General features: G+C 41.0%; 1 pseudogene; it reads right to left on the reverse strand.

Annotated features, from left to right (window-relative positions):
• Positions 1–5,586: 5,586 nt before the first annotated feature.
• LOC129666455 (histone deacetylase 1-like) overlaps positions 5,587–9,132 on the reverse strand; it is a 60,638-nt pseudogene continuing 57,092 nt past the window's right edge.

Below are 9,132 nucleotides of genomic sequence, written 5' to 3' on the forward strand. Positions count from 1 at the left end.
GTGTTAGTTTAAAGATAGTGGATTAATGTGATAGATGGAATTTCAAGGAAATCCAGCATTCAGAGAACAGCGCGGTGACTGCTACCTGTTTTGGACCAGATTTATAGTGAGAATCGGAATCTAAAAGCAGAACAGAAAGACTTAAAAGACTTTTAGTTTGGTTAGCAAGTTAGAGCCAAGCTGGAGCTAAGGAAGGCATAATTTCTGAAGAGGTTAGCACCATTTTTGTTTGCTTGTTTGTTTGTGAGACAGGGTTTCTCTGTGTAGCCTTAGCTGTCCTGGAACTCACTTTGTAGAATAGGCAGGACTCGAATTCAGAGATCTGCTTGTCTGTTCCCCCTGAGTGCTGGGATCATAGGCATGTGCCACCTTGAACCATTTTTAAAGAGTTAAAAAGTTTGCACAGAGACAATAATGAAGATTCCTTGAAGCCATCTCAGGAACTGGTGAACTCTACCTATGATGGGCTCACAGTTGTGAAAGATTAAAGTCAATTTGATCCATAAAAATATTTTTAAACCCATAAATATAGCCAGACAGGAGCTGAGGCGGAGTTGGTAGGGAATGTTAACATACCGCTTAATGGATACAGGTTTGTTTTTGGTGCTGATAAAATATTTCAGGCTCTGTAGAGGAAAAGGCTGTACAAGATCGTGAATGTGCTGAATGTGAGTGATGCATGATTTAGAATAGTTTATAGGTGCTGCATGAATGTTACCTCAGTAAAAAAAATACCTGAAAGTAAAATAATTTAATATTTATTATATTTTATATAATAAAAAGTATTTAATACAATTTATTAGATAATAAATTAAAATATTCTAATAATAATAATAGGCTGATGGTTTTTCTGTTTTATTCAGTGTCAGAATTCTGGACATGGATCTTCTGAGGGAGATGGTGGATGAGAGGTTGCTTCCAATGGACCCAGGTACGGAGAAGAGTCAGGGTGAGAAAGAATGAACTTCATTCTGAAGAGACAGAGAGGACGCACTCTGGGGAGCTGTACAGATGTTGGTCAAACACTGAGATGGGCTGAGTAAGAGGAACTTCCTGTACCCTAAGGAGTGAGTCAAGCCAAACACAGCTGTGCAGGGTGGATCCCAGCAGGGAAGGGAAAGCAAAAGCCTCATCCAAAAGTAACGTTTTACTTGGTTGAATTGAAATTTTAATTTTGTTTACATATTTACTTCCTTTCGTACACTGATCTAATCTTGTTCATGCATTATTTGTTGGGCAAACTTCTTTCTGTTCATTTTCCTTTTAAAGTCTTTCTCACCTCTGCTTTCTCAATTTTCTTCCGTTAGGCTATAATTTTAGTTGAATTTCTACTTTATCTTCTTGGTTTGGTTTTTAAAATTTTCTTATGTTCTTGTCTTTTATTTGTCTCTTTACATGTACCTCATATTTAGATATTTTTGGTTATGGAGAATTTTTTAAATGTTCTCTGTTATCATCATTCTTTCTCTTCCTAGTCATAATATTCTTCTCCATTCCTTTTATTCTTTTCTCCTTCTGTTACTTAACCTTGTTTCCCTTCTATTTTTCTCCTTTGTCTGCTTCCTTCTATTCCATTCATGTATTATTTCCACATTTGCTGGAGGTAATTTTGACCATCATAACACACTACACATTAGCTTTGCCGTTTTCTATTTTGTGGTGCATTAGGGGCCTTTACTTTTTTTAAGTGTATTTCCATACCTTGGAGGGCTGGATGTTGTTCCTGCTCTCACAGCTTATCTTTTCTCACTTCCTGCATTGCTCATTGATCCCCCAAGATCAGGTTGCTCAACCAGGAGATTCCTACATAAGGTGGAAGACCTTGAAGTCGACGATGTACAACTCACAACACAAAAACACAAGAAGCAAGAAGAGCAGGCAACACAATTCCTCTAACGTATCCTAAATCCTCAGCTACAGAATGCAGAGACCTGAACAGGTAAAATGGTAGATGATGGTTTTTAAAATTTACTAGTAAAAATGACCAATACCTTCAAGAATTCCTCTCCAATCCAAGAATTAGAGATGGAAGTCACAAACTTAGAGGGAAAATAATAGCAAAGTGGATGCGGAAATTAGCAATATAGACAAAAAATAGCCAGCAACATGTAAGAATCCAAGCAATGAAACTGAGATATTTAAATTAAATCAAATAAAAACTTTGGAGATAAAAACACAATGAATCAAATAAAATAAGTAAAAGTGCATCACCCACAAACAGGACCAATTAGAATAAGAAATTGCATGGGTGGAGGACAGGGTCAAAGAAATGTTATATTCAAGTGACGATACAGAGACAAAAATGAGCATGGCCAATATTTAACAATGCTGAGATACAACCAAGAGATCAAACATGAGAATCCAGAGGTTAGAAAGAACTGAGGTAAAACAGAAAACATAGAGAATCTATCGAATACAACACAAAAAGAAAAGAGAAATAGACATCCAAGCACAAGAATATTTAAAACTCAAAATATACATGCTCAAAGAAGAACCTCTTTGTAACGTATTATAGTCAAGATATCAAAAATGTAAAACAAAAGAACAATATTAAAAGCTGTAAGAGGAAAATGCCAACTCACATACAAAGACAAACACACCAGAATGACATCATAGCTCTTATCAGCAACTCTAAGAGCCAGGATAGGGTGAGATGATATATTTCAAGGCTTGAAAGTAAATAACTATCAATCAATATACTATCTCCACCAAAGCTATTTTCCAAAATGGACACAGAATATATTTTTATTTCATGTATGAGTTTTGCCAGCACATGTATGTGTTCCACGTGCATGCAGTGCTCACAGAGGCCAGAAGAGGGTGTTGAGTCCTTTGGAATTGGACTCACAAGTTGTGAACTACTCTGTGGGTGCTGGGAATCCAGATCCTCTGGAAGAGCAATGGGTACTCTTAACCATTGAACTATCTCTCCAGTCACAATGCAAACATAATGACATTTCAAGGCAAGTATAAACTAAGGCAGTTCGGGATTATTGAATCAGTACTGTAGAAGAAACTTAAAGAAATATTGTACATAGAGAAAGACTGTCTTAATAATGAGATCACATGCAAGAATAAATTTCATGAGAGGAATAGATAATCAGAATAGTCTAGCAAGGGTCCATCATGTCAAACCCAGCAAGTAAATAGACTTCAAATATTGATGGGGAAGAAAGAAAGGAACTACTAATTGCCCAACCCAAAGAGGAACCCAGAAAACCGTAAAGAAACAGGAAAACCATCTCGATAATACTCTAAGTGCAAATGGACACAACTCACTGTCTTAGCTTACTTCTCATTGCCATGGTAAAACACTAACCAAGGCAACCTATGGAAGGAAGTGATTACGATCCCAGCAGGTAAGAGTCCATCACTATCACTGCAAAATTGGCAGCAGGCAGATGTGGCACCTGGAGCAGCAAGCAGAGAGCTCACATCCTGAAGGAGAAGCAGGAAAACACGAAAGGGCATTGGGAGCGGCAAAATGAAACCTCAAAGCCTGCCCCTAGTGTCACACCTCCTTTAACAAGACCACACTTCCTAAAACATAGTCCAGAAGCTGCACCAACTGAGGACCAAGTATTCAATATTTGAGCCTATGGGTGGCATTCTTCTTCAAACTATTCTAAACCAAAGATCCAGCCTGACTGTATTGAAAAAAAGTTCTATCTCTCTTTTGCCTCCAAGAAACATACCTCACTCACAAAGGCGTTCAAAATCTGAGAGCCAAAGGGGAGAGTTTAGCCTGTCAGTAAGTAGAAGCTGTCTTTGTCAGGCGTTCTATTGTGGCGATGAAACACCATGACCAATGAGCATGTCAGAGGGAGAGAGGCTTGTTCGATTTACACGTCCACATTTCGGTTCATCACCGAAGGAAGTCAAGACAGGAACTCAAGCAGGACAGAAATCTGGAAGCAGGAGCTGGCACAGAGGTCATGGAGGGGTGCTGCTTACTGGCTTGCTCCTCATAGCTTGCTCAGCCTAGCCTGCTTTCTTATAAAACCCAGAACTATCAGCCCAGAATGGAACCACCCACAATGGGCTGGGCTCTCCCCTATTGATCATAAATTAAGAAAATGCCTTACAGCTGGAGCTAATGGAGGCATTTTCTCAAATGAGGATCCTTCCTCTCTGATGACTCTAGCTTGTGTCAAGTTGACATAAAGCCAGCCAGTATAGAAGCCATAAAAAGCTAGTGTAGCTCTTCCCAAATCTAATAAAGTAGACATCAAACCAAACTAGCCAGACCACATTAAGAGGGTGTTTACATGCTAAAAACAGCAACCATTCATCAAGAAGATATTTTTCAATATTTATTTTATTTTTAATTATGTGTATGTGGGTGGATATGTGCACAGAAATGTAGGAACCAAAAGAGAGTTCAGGATTCCTTGGGAGATGAAGTTTCAGGCATTCTTGAGCCACCCACATGAGTGTTAGAAAATGAACTCAGGTCTGTTGGAAGACTGGCGGACACTCTTAACTTCTGAGTCATATCTCTGGAACCCTACCAGGTATAATTTAATTTAATTTAATAATTTAATTTAATGTGTACGACTGTTTTGCCGGCATGTACTTCTTGAATGTCTGGTGTCCCTAGATGTCAAATGACAGTATTTGGTCCCCTCAGAAACTGGAGTTACAGACAGTTGTGGGTACTATGTGAGTGCTAGTAACTGAACCCTGGTCCTCGAGAAGAGTATCCAGCTCTCATAACCACCGAGTCATCTCTCACTCCAGTCCCAAGATATAACAATGTAGAAATTATGAACTGAATCTTGAAGCTCCCTGTTTAATGAAACATACAAAGGCATGAAAAGCCAGGTCCAGGAAAAATAATAGTAGGAGATGTTGGTACCCTCTCTCATATTTCGACACATCTTCCAAATTAAAAATTAGCAACAACAGATACTAATGCCTGAAGATGTTCATACTATAGTACTGGCAGGACAAGGTCGAAGGCACACCTCCGAGGGTTTCTTAACTACACAGGGAGTCACCTCCCCAGCATAAAGGAACAATCTAAGGTGAGGTGCCAGTACCAAGACCTGTCCCTTTCAAGCTTGTCTTCCATTCTCAAAAATGCGGTATATATGTACATACATATGTATACACATATAAATATGCATACAACATATGTATGTATATATGTGTGTTATTCATAGGTATCTCCACCTCACATGGTCACTCAGGGACCCTAGCTTATAAAGACTCCATCACTTTGTAGCTTCTCTCTCTGAAACTTCATATACAAGATGTCCTGGAAACACGGTAAAACATGAAAAGTCAGAGAGCTACGGAGGAGCCTTCAAAGATGGGCCTCAAAATGACAAACTTTATTTCTACACACATTTCTTTAGTTGTAACTTGGCTGCAGGTTCTGGGAAATGCACACACTTTTATTTATAGTGGGGAAGCTCAATTAAGGCAAGATACAAAGCATTTGATTTCTAGGTTCAAGTGTTAGCCTATGACCCTAGACATCAGAGAAATGTCAGCAGATGAGCAGCAATATTAAAAGAACTACTTCAAAAAAATTAAACTACTGCCAGCCTGAATGATGGATTAGGAGAAGAAACAAGAGAGTCAGGGAGACCAGTCAGCAGTTGTGGTCACAGTCTTGGCATTTGGTAAGAAGATCTGTAAAGGAGAGCAAAAAGATGAACATTAAAATTTCAGTATATTAATTACACAGGATGCCAGAATTTTCAGTACATTAATTACACATAATGCCAGGATTGGAAATCCAGATTTTGGAGTGGAGAGGTGAAACCGGAAACCATGAGAACCTGACAAGGAAAGGCCAGAGGCCCGCCTAGTGCTGGCACCTCTCAGCAGTTGGCACTGAAGGTGAGAAGTCAGCTTCCTCAAGGAAAGGGTGGATGGGAAAGGCTTGGATCTGGCCAGTCTGCTGTTTGGAAAGTCTTATACAGTCCTGTGATTAAAAATAAATAAATGAAGGGATGGAGAATTAAATATCCTTATTTCTGTCTAAGTTTGGGATTTTCCTCATTTTTTAATTTGTGAATAGGGAAGATATCTTATCTTTGTATTAAGATTACAAAGTAATACCTTAGTTTATGGGAAACTACATTCTTCTGCCTGCCAGACGTAAGACCGATAGTTCCCCCTGAAAATCATGAGGATTCTAGATCTGTGTCTCCCATTTCACACACCTTTCTTGAGAAAGCAACTTTCCTCATAAAATACTAACTCAATACCACAAACACACAGCATTGCTCTGGCCAAGTCTCTGATGAGTCTCTCTGTCAGTGTTTATAAAACCATTCTCTGACCCAAAAGCTGATAAATTTGATTTACCATAGAAAATGCAGTTTTCAACTGGGTGATAGAGAAACAAACAAACAAACAAACAACTTTTTTTTTTTTTTTTTTTTTTTTTAGTTTTAGTTTTTCTAAGTCTCTTAAACCACTAATCTCCAACGTTATTTGATGAAGCCATCCTTTAAGAACAGGTGTGACAAGCTGTGATCTGTGGGTGTGCAAGGAGAGGATAAACTTTTCAGAATAGAAATGAATGAGCACGTCTCCGACAGCTGTTTTCAGCAAAAACTGCAAGGGCGTACTCTACGATGGGAAGAAGTTCCGTCTGTGCTCGAAGAATGACGCCCTATGAAAAACACTCAGTGTTTCCACTTCTTGTTTGACAGCTGCAATCCGCAGGTCACTGTGGTAATCTCCTACATCAACAATGTGATAGACGTGTGTGATTTTCAAAGTGGCCACAGACAGCACAACATGGTGCTCTAGGATTTCGCCAGAGGAGGGTGCAGAAGCTGGCTCAGGCACTCTCTCCTGTATGACTCTGGGCATGTCACTGCCTTGTGTTCTGTTCCTTTCCTGTGAAATGTCTCTGGTTAGTTTCCCCTATAAGGATGCTGTGATGATTGACAGATATAAGCAGATAGGGGCTTATCCCGTAGCTATCTACAGGTCTGCTAGAGGAGGAGAGGAGCTTTCTTCAACAAGCCAACCTTATAGTTAACAAGAAAGCTGAACCCAAATTGTTTCTGTTTCGGGAAGCCAGGAGCGTCACACAAGCCAGGAATAACCTCCTGCTGCCCTGAGCCTCTGAGGCTTCTGACGCGTGCTGAGGGATAGGCTCTTTGACTCAGTTCACCTGTGTCTTGGAAATTTGGAGGGAGGTGGTGAAGAATGACAGCAGTCACACACACACACACACACACACACACACACACACACACACACAGAAGCAACATAGTTTGGCTTCTGGGAACCCTGGCAGAGAGGCTAGGGAACATTGGTGTCCTGGATGCCCACCCATCATTCCCTACACCAGCGATCTGCCACTCCAAGACCACTCACCTTCTTGCCTCACCTATGTCCTTCCAAGGACCACGCTGTCTAGAGGCTCTGCTTGCTGCCTCTACTTCAGAAGACATTACTGGCACAGAACGCACCAAGACTTGTGTTAGTCTACTTCATGTGACTTTAATGAAATATGTGAGGCAATTCACACACACAGAGAAAAGGCTTATTTAGCTCATGGATCTACAGGTTTCTGTTCTAGAGGTAATGGCTCTATCACTTCATGCTTCTGGTGAGGGCAGTTTATTGGGACTGGAACATGTGGCAGAGCAATCAGCTTACACCCTGAGACAGGAACCTACAGGGAAGCCAGAAGGCCAGACATCTGTGATCCTCTGGGGGTGCCTGTTCCCAGGAACCTGAGACCTGCCCTTAAGTTCCACATTCCCCCAACAGCACCACCCTCGGGATATAACCTTTAACACATGGACCTCTGAGGGACACCCATCAAACCTCAGTAACATCTTCAGTATGTGGGAAGCAGCATCATTCCCTGAGTGCAATCACCTGCCTCTTTCTGATGGTGGCAAGTAAGGGGATTCTAATGATACGTCATTCAAAGTGTAAGGCCTAATGAAAGCTTGAGACTCCCAAGACTTCCTCTATTCTTCAGTGTGAGGCCACCGATTCAGATGAGAAGCTATGGTCAATTGGACATTGACTTCTCCTACTTTCTAAGGGACAACACTTAACGCAGCAGATGGCAAGGCTAACAATCTATTTCAAATTCTGACCGAAGCACACCAAAGTATTAGAGCAAGATATGTGAAGATATTTTTGTAACATAAAATTATAACAATTGCATGATCTCACAAAATAAACACTACCACTTAAAGAAACTGTTTTCTGTTCTACCAGTCATCATGGCCATGTTTTCCCTTACATTTTCCCACTTGATTTATTTTTTTAGTTCAAAGGGTACGAGTATACCGTGTAATCAGTCAGTCAAGGAGATGAGTGTGAAAACATCTCTGCCATGATTAATATCATTATGGGAGACATCAGGAAGGTACGGACTGGAGTGTGATTTAATAAACATGGAATCTTGTGTGTAGTCTTCATTGAAGAAAGGTTTCTGACCAAAGCTTGTCAGGCAAGAGCTCATTAACTACTTTCATGAACATGACCTGGTGAACACAGTCCCAAACCCAGTCAAAAAGGGTGAGACTGAAGGATGCAGCCCACGCAGAGACATAAGAGAGAGGTATCAGCTTCAAGCTGGAGGGATGAGTCATGTCACTCCTTTCCTGGAATGCAACCTCTCCTTAAAAATGTTACCTCTTTGTGCTCCAAACCCTTTGCTCACCAGGCAGTCTGTTGATTGCTTGTTTAAATCTTACTCACTTAAGGCTTAGGGGGTGGCCCAGTGGGTAGAGCCCTTGCTGCGTAAGTGTGAAGTCAGGGTTTTAGAACCCCTGTGCTCACATAAAAGTCATGGTGGCCACTCAAAATCCCATCGCTCCGAGGCAGAGACAGGTTATGCCCTGGGACAAGCAGGCTAGCTAGGTTGGTGAACTCCTGGTTGCAAAAGATGCCAGGCCTCAGCAAAATAGAGAGTGATGGGAGAAGACACCCGAGGTCAACTGTGTGTTTCCACATACATGCACGTGTTCTCAGACAAGTGAGTTCTCTCTCCCCCTTCCCCGCTCCTCTTTCTGTCTGACTGTCTGTTTGTCTGTCTGTCTCTCTCTGTCTCTCTGTCTCTCTGTCTCTCTGTCTCTCTCTCTCTCTCTATCACACACACACACACACACACACACACACACACACACACACACACAC

Source organism: Psammomys obesus, unplaced genomic scaffold, assembly GCF_907164565.1.
Source record: "Psammomys obesus unplaced genomic scaffold, mPsaObe1.curated_primary_1811, whole genome shotgun sequence".
In the NCBI taxonomy this organism is placed as follows: domain Eukaryota; kingdom Metazoa; phylum Chordata; class Mammalia; order Rodentia; family Muridae; genus Psammomys; species Psammomys obesus.